Source organism: Columba livia, chromosome 22 (assembly GCF_036013475.1).
Source record: "Columba livia isolate bColLiv1 breed racing homer chromosome 22, bColLiv1.pat.W.v2, whole genome shotgun sequence".
In the NCBI taxonomy this organism is placed as follows: Eukaryota; Metazoa; Chordata; class Aves; order Columbiformes; family Columbidae; genus Columba; species Columba livia.
In genome coordinates this window covers 5,601,441-5,616,129 of record NC_088623.1, presented here as the reverse complement: position 1 = coordinate 5,616,129, position 14,689 = coordinate 5,601,441, and positions in this window count along the sequence as shown.

The window sequence follows — 14,689 nt, the reverse complement described above, 5'->3', positions numbered from 1 at the left end:
CAAGACGATCTTGTTCCAAAGAGCTTATGATAGAAATATAACGTGAACCCTATGTCTTGGCAGTGCTTGCAGGACTGATAGGACGTTGTTGGTGTTATCGCGGGAGCGCTGGTGTGGTGGTGTGTGCTATAAATCACTGCTGGCTTTTCCCGCTCCCTGAGCAGGGAAACGGCGTTTGCAAGGGAAATAGTGGCTGGGTTGTGATCCTGGGCTCAAACTTATTCTGCCTCAATAATGGGGTCTGAGTGTGAATTGCCCACCCTGTGAATGCCCACACCGGCTCCTTCTGCATCATTCCCCAATGCTTTCCCATCACAGCAGCTGGAGCTGCCGAGATTTTCCCTGTCTGACTGTCCACAGCTCGCCGTGTGTTGTAAATTATTGCTAAATAGGGACTAGAAGTCCTCTGGCACGCAACAAGCCATTAAATATTATTAAACATAGCATAACTCCTGTAAAGGCTTATTAGTTTCAATGTGCTTCTCCCAGTTTTACTGCTGGCGTTTGAAGGATTTTGGCAGCGCAGGGATGAGTCTGTCCCCAGTGTCGGTGGGGAGGAGGGGGATGGGATGTCTGGTTTGGGATGAGCTGCTTTTGACCCCCCCGGGCAGATGGGAGAGGTCTGGGGAAGGTGGGATTTGGGGTGTTTGGAGCTGATGGCAGCGGCAGGAGCGGTTTGGGAGATATTTTGGGTATTTGTGGGGTTGGGTTGTGGAGCTGCTGAGGGGTTTGGTCCCTCCAGCGAGTGGGGCCGAGGACCAGGACCCCAGGGGGGTCTCCTGAACCTCCCACCAACCCTCTGCCCCGGGGTTTTTGTATGTGTAGCCAGACCGGGGTGTCTCATCCTCCCTGCTTGGTGGGTGCGTGTGTTGGGTGCTGCGGGACCGAGGAAGGTGCCCCTTCTTAGGGCCCCGTGCATGGTGCTTGCTGGTGGTTCATTTGCCACAAACACCATTATTTGTGGGCAAAGGGTGATCCCAACAAACCCTTTGGTTGAAAAGATTCAAGAACTTTTCACCACGGGGTCCGACTCCAACCTTTGTGCCGGGGAAGCACCGTTGGGTCGGCTCTTGGACTGAAACGACCTTTTGTGGCCTCGTTTTAATTGCATCTGCCACCAAACGAGCCGCGGCAGGAGAAGGACGAAGTGCAGCGAGGGGACTCCGGCGGGATGCTCAGCTCTGTGGGGTTTTCTGGTTTCGGTTTCTCTCTTGCTTGCTGGGAGGAGGGATGTTTTCCCCCCTCTCTTCGCATCCCATTGGCTTTTCCAGCCATCCCAGAGCTGCCTCCCTCCCCGGGATCACGGGATGTCACTGAACAGCTCGGCAGGAGGCCGGGGGGGATTTGCGGAGCTCTGTGGTTTGTACCAACGTCCCTACACAACCGTTTGCAACGTTACCGAAAGCCCTGGGAATGCTGGAGGGACAGGGAGCGATGCCGAATGGGGGGAATAAACGGGCTCCTCCTTCTGCAGGGACTCGTCTGAAGGCTGAGCACCCGTTGCGCTCCAGCCCTTGGGCTTTTGCTCACGGGGGTGGATTTTCCTTGTTTTTCAACTCCGCGATCTGCAGTTTGGGAAGAAAACCCTGTTCCTGCTGAGAAAAAGCTCCGTTTTTTGGAGGGGGAAAGCGGGGAGGCAGCTCAGCTCAGCGGGGCTTCAGTGTCGAGCAGAAGGGACAGAGTCCGGGGGCAAATGTCCTCCCGATGACACCATGAGACCCCAAGTCCCCCTCCAGCATGTGGTTGTGTTGGGCAGCCGAGCTGGGATTGCAGGGGTTGCAGGGATTGCAGGGATTGCTCCTCAGCCTGGAGAAACCCCCAGGGGGACAAAAGGAGCTGGGGACAATAAACCCAAGGCCATTCCCTCTGTCCTTTGCAGGATGTGCATTTTGGGGAGGGTCTTCCCTTGCCCTGAGCTGCAAAAGGAACCTGTGTCCTTCCTTGTGTTAATTCTTCTTGCTGAAGCTGCAGGGTTCAACCCCCAGCCCTTGCTGCCCTCTCCACCTCCTAAATATCCCAGGAAATCTCCCCAGTCCCAATATCCAATTAATTGCAGAGCTCTGTCCCAACCTACAGCTCGATCTCGCTCAGGAATGCGCACGTCGATGGTGGGGAAAATGGCTTTATTAATTCACCTGGGGAAATCTTTGCTGCTCACAACCCTGGTTTGCGTTAGTGAGTGGGAGATGGAGCCCCCAGCTCTGACCCCGCCGGAAACCCATCATTCCGCGTTCGTTAATTAATGAGGCTGAAGATGGAGAAAACGGACCCATTTCCAGGTCTTGCCAAAGCAAAGCACAACCAGAAATATCCACCGCGTGTAGCAATGATGCACAAAGGCGGGCGACAGCCTCCATGGTGCACATGTGCTTTACATGCAAGATATATTTATATATATTGTTATATATGCATGCATATTTATTTATATGTGCATATTTCTGTACATGCGACATTTATATATGCATGCATATTTATAGCCATCCAGCTCTATGCACAGATAATTTAATCCCATGCAAATTATAACTTTGCACACAAGCACAGTGTATTTCTGTACCGGTTCGTGTTACTAACACACGGACATCCAAACAACATAAATCTGTGTCTGAATTGCAGAGAGCTATAGATAAACGTGCAGAAATTGCACTTCCATAATTGTATAAACACCTACATTTTTACCAATACATTACAATCGTATTGTCTATACGTACAACCCCGTGTAGGTGGGTGTAGGAAGGAGGACCCGCATGTGCTGCAGTAACTCACAGCGCTGGCAATGGGGAGGGGGCGGCTTCTGGAAGACAATTTATTGACATTTTTTGGCAATATTTAAATGCTTTATTTGTTATTTTTTGGTGATTGGGACCTCTAAGTGTCCGTTTCCACCCCGTCTCTGTTCTGCAGCGCCGGGTGCCGGAGCGTGCCGTAAATTAACCACGGCAATAACGAGCGAGGCAACAGCAACCCGTGAAAACAAACCGCGCGGGAAAGCCGAGCCCCGGCGCTTTTGTTTCCCTTTGCGCTTCACGGGGATAAATTCGGTGGGAAAGAAGAAAGTACCACCATTATTTTGGCTTGATTCAAATGAACGTATAAACCAGCAGCTTTTCGCAGTGAAAAGCAAAGTGTTTATAAAGTGGGAGACGCGGTGGCCTTTGAGCTGCAGGAATAAATCAGTTTAATTCCCTCGGGCTGCTTTAAATGAGGATCCGACCCCGTCCTTGCAGTCAGGGCCACGGGCTGCATTTCCACCCCCGCTTAATTTGGTCTCTATAAACCCGGTTTTAGCTGGTTGGCGGAGGTCGGATCGCTCTCCCCTCTCCCGATGCCGTTACCCCCGTGCGGCTCTTTTGCTTTAATAAGGAGATATTTTGTCCGTCGTTCATGTGGGGGATTTTCAGGCTGTTTCGGTGAAAGGCTTCAGGATGCCAAGCTCAGCCTTATTTTTCCTTCCAGCTGCTCTAAATATATATATATATATATATATATTATTAAAACAAAACCAGGGGGCTGGAAGCGGCAGCGCGGCGGGTGGAATTTGGGGGAGATGCTGGGCTGGGCGCGCGTTTATGGCGTTAATCCCAATAAAAAGACGTGGAACTGGGAGCCAAACGGGACTTTTTGATTCCTAAAAGAATCTGATAGCGATTGCAAACACATCTAGGGATTAAAGGGAATTCATTCCAGATTTGCTTTGCCGGGAAGGGGTCGGAGTGAAGTCGATTTGAGGTTTTCGTTTTACAGTAATGCCGTTACGTGGTGTAAACCTGAAATAAGGGCAGTAAATAAATGGGGTGACTTTGGATTTAATGCGTGTGTAACCGGGAGCAGGATCAGGCCCCTGGATGAACGCAGCGGCTGGTTAAATGGGTGTAAATCAGAACAAATCGGTGCTGGGTGTTATTGCAGGTTTGTGTTCCCCGTGGGACGTACAACAGCCCGGTTGGGGGGGAATTAATTCCCTGGGGGGGTTTATTCCCCGTTGTTGCAGGGCTGAGCCTTTTGGTTGAATTATTTTAGATGTGCACGGGGGGGAGAGTTTGGTCTTTATCTGGCTGAAAAACAGTGGAAATGGGGCAAAAAACAAGACAAAAAGGAGGCGATGGGAATGTTTTTGGGGTGCTGGGGGGGGTTAACAGTGAGAAAGGGCTGAATGGCCTCTCTGATCCTGGGAATAAATCCAAATTCTTCCAGAAATTAGGATTTTAAGAGTAAATGTGTTTGGCTCCAGCTTCCCCAGTTTATTCGGATCCCCGGTGCCCAATTCCTGCAGTGGGGACCCCGCTCCCCGTCCAGCTCCCACCGAGAAAAACCCCCAAAACCCCAAATTGTTGGGATTTTCGAGCCTGACGCAGAACTGGACGAGGCTCCCCCGCCCCACGGGATTGATGGATTTATTCATCTCATCCCCTAATGAGCCATTTCCAGATCCCAGTAAATTATACGCACCGGGACGGGTGAAATCTTGCTCCATCAATCAGATCTGAGGCTGACAAGTGTTGCCGGCGTCATTATCCCGGCGAGTTTCGGAGATCGCAGGTACCGCCGCCCTCCTTCGCAAAGTCCCAATAAATCTGGGAGTAATCATTCCCGACAGAGAGCCAGAAAAAGCACCGGAAAACATTTTCTTCCCTTAAAATGTAAGCGGAAAATTTATTGCAGGGAAAGGAGAAGTTTTCTCCGGAGAGCCCGTAACAAAGGGCGACGCGAGGAGCTCGCCGGGCGGACGCTTTGGGATTACTGGGATAAATTCATAGCAACCCCTAAAAATTAGGGAAGAATTTTAGGGTGAAACAAGAGGAAAAAGAAAATAACCCCAAGTATCTCCAACTGTGTCCTGAACGGATCGTGGAGCCAACGTGCCGGCGTCCGTCGCCTTCTGGTTTGTGTTTAGCCTTTGGAGAAGAAAGAGGAGAAGAAATCGCCCCTTGCAAAGCTCCTCTTTCCTTAAGGGGAAGATTTATTTGATTAACTGGCCGACACCTGAAAGTAATTGGCTTTTTTTTGGGGGCTGGGGGAAGGAGCCGTCCCCAGCGGCTCCGTGGGGAGGAGAGCTGGGCTTTCTCATTGCTGTTGCTTCTGCATTGTGTCCGTCCGTCTGTCTGTCTCTGACCCCCTTGGGCAGACGGACACCGTCCGGGAGTGTTGTACGCTCTGGCTCATCGGTGTGTAAGGTGCTGGTTGTGTCCTCACCCTCATGGTCCCACCAAGGAGACAACACCAGAGGGGTAAAGCGCTCTTCTTTGAGCTGGGGAAACTGAGGCACGGGGCACTGAAATAGGTATTAAGGGTTGCAAATACCCCACCGGCTCTTCCTGGGGGGTTTTGCTGCTGGGTTGGTGATGCTCAGCTAACTTTACAACTGGAGGGAGCCAGGGAAGGTGAGGTTGACCCCAAGGAACCACCTTCTGACACCTCAGGGGGGTTTTTTCCCTCCTCACCATGTGTTTTCCGCTTCTCCAAGGGCTTTGTGGAGAGTTTTGCTTTCCCCACAGGCACATCAACGGGAGCTCTTGTATTTCCATCACGGGGATTGTATGTGTCAAGACTTCAAGAGAGCGGGCTGGTGGCCACGGCTGTACCTGTCAGGATGAATGAAAGGTGACAACGCCAACAGCGCCGGGGGGTCGGGCGAGAACCAGATGGGCTCTCAAGGTTTCTGGCTTCCCAGCTGTTGGATTCACCTGCCCCAGCTCCCAGCCCGGCTGCGGCAGCAGATCCGAGGTTTGGGAGGAACAGATTGCGTGGGGAATGTGAGGGAATGGGGAAAATCAGTGTCCAATGGCTTGGGGTGTTGTTTGGATGGTCACCGTGGTCCAGGCTGGCTGGCTGGATGGATGGATGGAGGAACCAAAGGGCAACGGAACTGGGGAAGGGGCTGGAGCATAAGTGTGATGGGAGTGGCTGAGAAACCTGGGGGTTCAGTCTGGAGAACAGGAGGTTGAGGGGAGACCTTCTTGCTCTCTAGCAGGTGGGACCATGGAGCAGTGGGAAGGGTCACCTTCCCCTCTGTGGCCTGGGGATGGGGTGGAATTCCTGTCTCCTGGGTTTCTTCCCACCTTCTGCCATCGGCACCTCATCTCCGGCTCCCTGGTGCTCTGTCCCCGCTGTGACCTCCCCAACCCGGCCCAGATGCTGAAAGGTTTCCTTCTTGCTCGGCCAACGCTGATAAGGAGAACCAGAAACAGGTTTGACCTTTCAACTGCAAATCTCACCGCGAGCTGTTCTGTATCTCAAAGGTTCCGTGATGGGAAACAAAGACCGTGCCGTTGAACTTTAGAGCAATTTCGTTCCCCAGAAAACCTCTTAGACACCCAGAAAGGAGCTCAGCTGAAGAGCACTGGGTGGTTTTTAACCCTGCGGAGGAACCGGGCTGGCACGTGCAACTTGTGTAAGAGGCTCTTGGGTGATGCATCGGGGCTGCGGGTCCTGGAGGGCAGGGAAGGTGTGATGGAAAACCAGATATCTCCCAAATTCCGCTCCGCTGTAGATGGAGCGCCATGCGTGAAGGACTGCAAAACCAGAGCTGATGCAAGCCCAGAAATTACCCTGATTTAGTGGAGTTGGTTTCTAGATTGGTTTGCAGCCACGTGCCAAGTGCCGCAGCGATTGAACTAACCTGATTTTCTGCAGGGATTCCTCGTTTGGGAGCGCTGGCATCGGCTGCTCTGCTGCCAGCTTAATTCCTTGGTCCCACAGGGTTGTGTCTGGGTTAAAAAGTCGGTTTTACCCCAGAGAGGTGGTAGCCTGGGATGGGGGTGGCAGCTCCGGGGTTTGTCTTGCTTCCCCTGTTTGTAGCTTGTAGAACGTGGGGACCTTGCACGTGGCCCTGTCCCCACGGCAAGGGGACAGCTGGGGTCTGCACAGGGGCTGGGGGTTTATTTGCAGCACCAGGACCGAGCGGGGAATTTGGGCAGAAACGTGGGCAGTGCATGTGGATCCAGAACTGAGCCCTTTGCAGAAGAAATTCCTGTTAAGCAGCCAAGATCTTCATTTTTTCCACCCAAATAAAGTCTCGGCCAGCAAACCGGGCTGTAGCCACGGCAACGGCGGTGCCTCGCAGCTCGGCTTCCCCGGGGGCCCGGCTGGGATCCCTTCGGAGCCGCGCAGCGGGAGGATGACTCCGGGCACCACTCCAGGGCCTGCCCGCAGGGGCCGGACCAGGCTCGGGGGGTCACCCGAGGGTCCCCCAGCATCACGGAGATGCTCCACTGCCATCTAGTGACAAGGGGACCCCGGAGAGGGACAGTTGGTGCCTGTTCTTTGGCTGTAGGTACATTGGATGTGCCACCTGGAGCATCTCTCCATCATCTCTTTCCCTCATCAAGGGAGCGAAATTATTTAATGCCTTTAATATAATTAACACGTTGCAACACTAAACTGCCAGCAGCTGCCCAGTCCTTCCAATTTATCCTTCTACGCAGCCATTAATGTCTCCCTCGGGCAATTATAAAGCAGAAAAACACTGCAAACCCCAGCCGTGCGCTGGAGGAAAAGGAAGGACCGGGGCAGAGGACCTGTGTGTGTTAATATAATTAATGCACCGCGATCCTAAATTGCTTGGCAGCCGCCTGGCTCCGTAATTCATCCTCCCCCCAGCTGTTAATGTGCCCACGGGGGCTGTTAACACACACGCGTGTGCAAAAGCGTGCGAGGCTGCCGTGTTGTCCCCATGCCCCTGCTTTTTGGAGATGATTTCCCTCCCAGACTCGTCTCCCAAAACGCGTCTCGCTCCTCAGTTTGCCACCCGGCAGTCACTGGATGATTATAGACGCCTCCGTTCTGTAATTACCTTTGCTTACGCTAATTGTGTAATTGGGGAGAGGCAATTACCTGGGGAGATGAGGTGGGAAGAGGGGCTGGTTTGCTCTTGCAGCTCCTGGGGAACATCAGGACCAGGTCCGTGTCCCCCGTGGGGGGGACACCCCATGTTTTAGTGCCTTGGCTGCATCCTGCTCATGCAAATGCCGCCTTTAATGCTCAATCTCCTGACTCTCGGGGTTTATCCCAATGGGAGTGTCCCCCCCCAAATATCAGCCTCTCTCCTAGACCCCACATGTGCCAGCTGTCACCTTACCCATGTCAGGGTCACCAAGCATCCCCCACGGGCTCCCTTTCCCCCTTCTTCTCCTGTGTGTTTGCAGGTTGATGTGTCCAGCCCCAGCCTGATCCTGCTCCCCATGGTCCACATGGAGGACCTCCTGGGGTGCTGGACCAAAGGAAGGTGAAGTCCTAGGGGATGGATGGGAGGGCTGGGGGGGCGGGAATTCGTTCCCAATATTAAGGATCTGATTTCTTTCAGCTGTGGTTTTTTCTAAGCTGGTTGCATTAAGCCACTTGGTGAGTGATTGCTTTGGATGTCTCTTCCCAATTTTGCCAGTTGGCACGAGTGATTTGGGGGTGTGTGGGGATGGGGATGCCTGGGTGAGGGTTTTTTCGGGGGGACAGTGATGGGATGAGTGAGGGAGGCGCCAGAGGGTGCAGAAGGAGCTGCTGGGGGATAAGGGGGATAATTCTGGTCTGGCAGCCCCAGGTGCACGTCCCCTTCGCAAGCTCGAGTGCTCAAATTGCAGCATCTTTAAAAAGCCACGAGGGATCACGGCATCTGCCTGGTTGTGTGAAGCATCTGCGGCTGCTTGGAGCAGCTTTTCCTTCCCCTTGTGGCTCTACCGGAGCTGGTTGCCGAAGGTCCCCGTCCCCAGCGGGTGGTTTGGTGACAGACCCCTGGCTGGTCTCAGCCTTGGCACAGCTGCTGCTTTCCCCAGCTCGGCCCTGCAAAACCCAGCTAATTTCTTTCCCCTCATTGCACCTGGGTTGCTCCGGGGCCGGGTCTCATCCTGCCCCATCCCTGCGTGTCCCAGGCTGGTGCTGGGGACCAGCTCCCATGGCTGGCAGCTCCCGCAGCAAAGCCGAGGCAGCGGAGCTGAAACGAGCCCAAGCAATTAAAAGCACCCGCAGCAGATGGTCGGTGCAGTCTGTCTCCCCGCCGCCGCCGCCCCCTCGCTCTTCCCTTTCCTCATCCTTTCTCCCGACTCCTCTTAATCTTGTTTTTGCTGATTTATCCCCCCCAATGACTCCCCAACCCTTCCCAAAGCAGGACCCTCGCCTGCCCCTGCATCCCCAGCCCCTAATTCCACCCCAAACAAAGGTGCACAGCGCAAGCCCAAAGCTCCATCTGCTGAGCTGAGGTGTTTAGGTGAGGACACATCTTCATATGTGGGGAAACTGAGGCACAATGGGGGCTGGGGCTTGCTGGTTCCATCCCATCTTCCCCATCCCCAGGTGCAGAGGGATGATGCTGAGTGTTTTGTACCCTGGGCTCCAGCTTTGAGCATCTTCTTGAAGGGACTGGAAATTCCAGGTGACAAAGGGAAGGGAAGGATAAAATGGCTGTAAAATCAGCCTGATTGAATGGTTCCTATTTTATTCAGGCTCCTTCTGCACCCTCCAACCCTGCCCTTGATTCGCAGCCCCTTCCCCAGCTCCTGCCTTGTCTCAAACCCTCCCAGGGGTTGTGTTACCAGGTGGTGCAGCCAAAATGGGGCCACCAGCACCCATTGGGGCGGTGGCTCGAAAGGCTTTGCAATCCCCTCTCCCAAACACGAACATCCCCCCTTCCCGGGGAACCCCTGCGTGGCCGCATTCCTCCGCAGCGGTGGCCGTGTCACTGAGCTGAGCCTGAGCCCTGCAGCGGGGGCGATGGGCTTTATCCTGGCTGCAAAACACATGACAAAAAAGCTCATTGTGTTTTTTTTGGGGGGTTGGTTTCTCCCGTTGTTTGTCTCTTCACCTCCTCCAGGGTCTCTTTGGCTTTGCCACTTTTGTTGGGTGTCCAAAGCTCCTCTGGGGTGGCAGCAGCTGAAGCCTGACCCGGACAATGGAGCTGTGCTGCTGTCTTGGCAGCAGCTCCATGTGCTGACAACTGGGGGGATACTGGGGGGGACAGGATGGGGACCCACAGGCTGGCGGTGCCTGGATGGTTTCCCATGTGAAGAGTGAGCTGGGGGGCTGTTCCCACTGGAAAATGGCCCAGGAGGTCCCCGAAATGCTGGTTTTTGAGGTGCTCTTGTGGGGAGGATGCCCTGGGGGGTCCCAGCTGGGACCCTGCTGTGCTTTTGCTGAGTCTCTGTGCACTGTTAACAGGGAGGAAAGTCCTGTTTGAGTAAATCCTTCCCTAATCCCATCAAACACTGCTTGATCTCTTCGGCTTCGCTTGGCTCCAGGCAGCGCTGGAGACTCGGGGTCGGGGTGGCTCGGGGACCCCCCAGTTCACAGCCGGTATCAAAACCTCTGGGGGCTGGAGAAGAGGAGCAGAAACCAGGAACACAGGATGGTTGAACAGGTATGAAGCCAAACCCCAAACCACAGCTAGGCCATCGCGCTACGTGGCCGCCACATCTCCCCGGGCAGAGACACCTCCCGCTGTCCCTCCCAGCCAGGTAAAGGGACTTGGGGAGCAAAAACTCCCTCTCCCCTTGCAAAGCTGCAGCAAAACTCCCCTTGGCTGAAAAATCCTCCGCTCCCAACCTTTTCCAAAGCTGCAGCCTCAGTGCAGGATGCCGAAGGCAGGAGCCCGTATCCCCGACGTGTGCGGGATGTGGCAGCGCTGGCCATACTGGACCCCCAGAAACGCCCCTCAAAGCTCCCCCGAGCCCGATTCCTCCTTCCGGCCCCTTTGCAGCTGGGCTGGGTCAGCGCTCTGGGATGGGAGAGGAGAAGAATCAGCCCCAGGGGATTCATTGAGGGGAGATGCCTTTATTTGTGGCAGCTACAGTGGGGCAGCCCGACGGGAACAGAGCATCGGCGGCTGCTGTGCGCCCAGGGGGGGACGTGCCGGGGGCAGCGGGTGGTGGGAGCTCGGCGGGGAGCCCGGGGCCGGCTGCCAAGCTGCTCTCTCCAGCAGCGTTTCACATACCTTGGGGCTCGCTCTGTCCTCACAGCGCAGGGAAAGCCGGCACATGGGGAGCCGGGAGGGCTGGGGGGCATTGGGGGGGCGGCTCATCCCAACCCGCTTGTCTTCGCCAAGATGATGGTTTCCAGCTGAACCACTGCGATGGGGTTTTTATTTTTTATCAGTTGCTTTAGTCATCCCAGTGACCTCTCCCAGCCTGGAGATCTCCTACGCTTTTCCACTGCAATGGGGGCTGAACCGCAGCTGGAGACATCCCAGCGGCAAGGGGGGTGCGGGAGACCCCATGGAAATGCCCAGATATAATAGGGAAATGCTTTGCTCCTGGATGCGGTAACTCGTTTGGGGCTGGGATTAATCCAGGAGAGCAGCTGGGATGGGGTCTAGTTCCCAGTTTGACGCTCACCCAGCCGGGCCCCAGGGGGTTTGTTGCGGTGGTTGGATGGTGCACAGGGAGGGTTTTTTCACTCCGAAAGGCAGGAGGGAGCAGGGGGAGCCCCCCACTCAGGCGGCTCCATCTCATGATGCTTTTGCTTCCCACATCTGTGCTTTGGGGCTGATGGAGCAGTCCTGTCCGAGTCCGATTGCCAGCTGAGCTGGGCATCTCACTGCCTGTGGGTTTTTCCACCTTTTCCTTGTTTAGACGATTATTAAACATCATCTCCCTCATCCCCAGCTCTGCTCAGCTGCTGAGGGGTGACCTGGCTGTGCAGAGATGGGGGAAATGTGGGCCAGGGGAGCTCAGTGCCAAGAGGGGGGAAGCTGAAAGAGGGGAGATCTGGAGATCATTTTTGCCTGGAAACCTACAGAAAGCAGCATCCTGGGGAAGAAGGTGTGACGTCAAATGCTTAAAATATACCCAGGACAAAAATCACATGGCAGCTGGTGAAACAGGAGCCGACGGGCTCCGCACACCGAGTCCCACGGGAGCTTCGGGGACCTGGTGGGAAACGTCCCCCAGCCGAGCCGGTGGCTTCGCTTTCTCCATCCCCTCACTGCAGCAGCTCCTCGGCCCTCGTTGTGACCCAGGAGCTGCGTCGCCAGGCTGGGGACAGCGGGGACAGCTGGCTGGTGGCCAGGGGGACCGCAGGTGGCAAGGGCTGGTTCCCATCTGCTCCCCGCCAACCGGGGCTGCGGCTGCACAACCCTGGGGACGTTCTTGGGCGACTTTTCTGTCGAAAGCAGCTACTGGTGGGGACCAGCTGAATGGCACTCGGCTGCTCCTCGTTAGCTGGGGAGAGAGCGATGCTGGGTGCCAAGTCACTGGTGGTTATGGCCCCGGGGAGGGCAGGATGAGCATCTCAGTGGGGCTGGCTCAAGGGCTGTGCTTAGGACACACTTTTTTCCCACCAAGGGATGCAGGTTTGGGTAAAAACCCTCTGGTTTTGGCACTGTCGTGTTTTCCAAGCAGGTTGCACGGTCGGGATGGGTGTTGGAGGAAGGAGCCGTGTGCTGGTTTGGGCAGCATGAGACGTGGCCGTAGCAAACCCCCTCCCCGCTGGGCTGTGCCCTCCCTGTGGGACATGGATAGGGGACATGTCCCCTCTTGAAGGAGCTGGTCTGAAGGCAGGCTGACATCTCTCTTTATTCCTCCAGGAAGAAACGGCACAGCCGGCAGCAGCCCTGCGAGGAGATCTGAGGCTGAGCAGCTCTTTGAAGGGTTTTTGTTTTCATTTCCAAGGACAAAATGTCCCAGGACCTGGCGGATCCCCAGAGCGGGTCCAGAGACTGTCCCAGATCCCCGATTCGGGGCTCTGTGCTGGGCAGGGAGGGCTGGATCCGGCTGGGAGGGGGGACTTGGGGGTCTGTCCCACCGCAAACCCAGCGGAGAGATGGAGGTGGTTCAGATGGGGAGCCCAGCAGCAAGGAGCAAGGAGGGGAACCAGTATCAGCCGAAATACAGGTGAAACCCTCAAAAAACTCTCCCTGAGATCACTCAAAACCCCTCCAAACCCCCCAAAAAACCAAAAACCCCAAACAAACAAAACCCCCCCATCCAGGCCACCAAAACCACCTGGAACAGAGGCTGACGGGCCGCAGCAGCCGCGCCAGCGTGGTGCCCCCGGCCCCGGCGCTGATGGGTCGGAATTCTCCCGTTGCACAACGCGGGCTCGGCCGCGTCTGATCCGCTGGCAGCTCGGCATGTGAAGAAAATTAAGACCAGACCTCAGGAGCAGCAGCTCTTTAAAAGCGTGTTGTCCCGCTGCTAGGAGCCCTTGCCCAGGGCGACGGGACATGGTTCTCATTCCTCCGCCTGCGCTGGGGTTTATTATTTTTCCTTCTATTGTGCAAAGTCCCCTTTCTTCCCTGCATGCTTGTCCCCCGGGGCTGGATGGAGCAGCGTGGGTTCTGCTCGCGCTCAGACATGGCTTATTGCCTCCTCCCAATCACCCTTTTGTTTTTCAGATGTGATCCCCAGGCCAAAAATAGATGGTCCCTGTGCTTGCAGACCTGGAGAAAAACAGCCAACAGGTGAGCACACGGAGGGGCGCTGGGGCTGGTTTCATTTAGATCATGAATAAATGGTAAATGTTTCATTTAAAGGTCATTTTCTCTGTGTTTTCTGATGTTTCCAGCTGGGGCTGTCTGGCGTTTGTCCCTCTTTTGGGGACACTGTGCGCTGTGGGTTTGTCATCCTGCTCTTGGGTGACCCAGGAGGTTTGGAAGTGCCACCATGTCTGTGTGGGCTCAATGGTCACTGTCCCAAGGCATCCCTGTGCCCCCTTGTGACGATGAGGGTGGGGCATCTCGGGGACAAGCAAATCCAAGGGGAGCGTCCTGGTTGGGATCATGGCTCTGCCACTGCCTCACCTTTAGCCTTGGTCACATCCCTTTGCCCCACGGGATGGGGCAGCAGCTTGACACAGCAAGTCGGCATCTTTGGCTGGAAAATGCTCCGTAAGAGCCAGGAATTCCTCTGCTCTGAGTCAGGCCGGGCTCTCCGTTCCCAGGCTCTGCTCCTTTCCCTCCGCGTTAGCCGCGTCCTGCCTCGAACGAGCTGCGACAGGCCCTGGCTTTGCAGACAAACACATATTTAGAAACCGGAGGGCATTATCCCCTTCGATTATTATCACTTGGATGTAGGTCGGCTTGACAGCTTAGGTGGAAAATGATCTTCTGAGCGTACTGACAGCTCTGCGCCTGCTGTCTTGTTAATCCTGCCCTGTTCGCACCCCATTTTGGGGGGAAAAGTCGGGTTATGAGCTGTTTCATCAGCAGAGGAGACAATAAGGTAGATTGTTAAGGCAGTCACCTCCTCCCAAAGACACCTGGTCCCTGTGGCCAGGTTTAGGGGGGAGATGGGCTGATAAATGCTTCTCCCCATGCTGGCAGCACCCTTGTGATGCTCCAAACTGCCGGGGATGACCAGGGAGGGGTTAATTCATCCCTGTGTTCCCTGCAGGTGCCTGTCCATCCCTGCTGTCTGTCCACCCGACCTTGTCTGTCTGTCCCTCCCTTCCCACAGCTGTGCGGGGCTGCGGTGTGTTTGGAGACACAGATGCTGCCGCATCCCTCCTGGGATGCTCCGTCCTCACCCGCTCTCTTTAGACCTCCCCGCTGTATTCTTTTTCCTCCCCAAATCTCAACTTTCATCCTTTAAAAAGCCTCGGCAATGCCTCCCCCCGCCACACTGCGCCCCCTCCCCTGGACCACAACTATGAATGAATGGTTGGTGGCCCCGTGATGCCATTTCCATGGTGACAGATGGCAGCCGAAAATGCGGGGATCAGGGTCACATGAGAGCAGCGGTAAATTCAGGCGGTTATTTATAGGCTGCTGCTC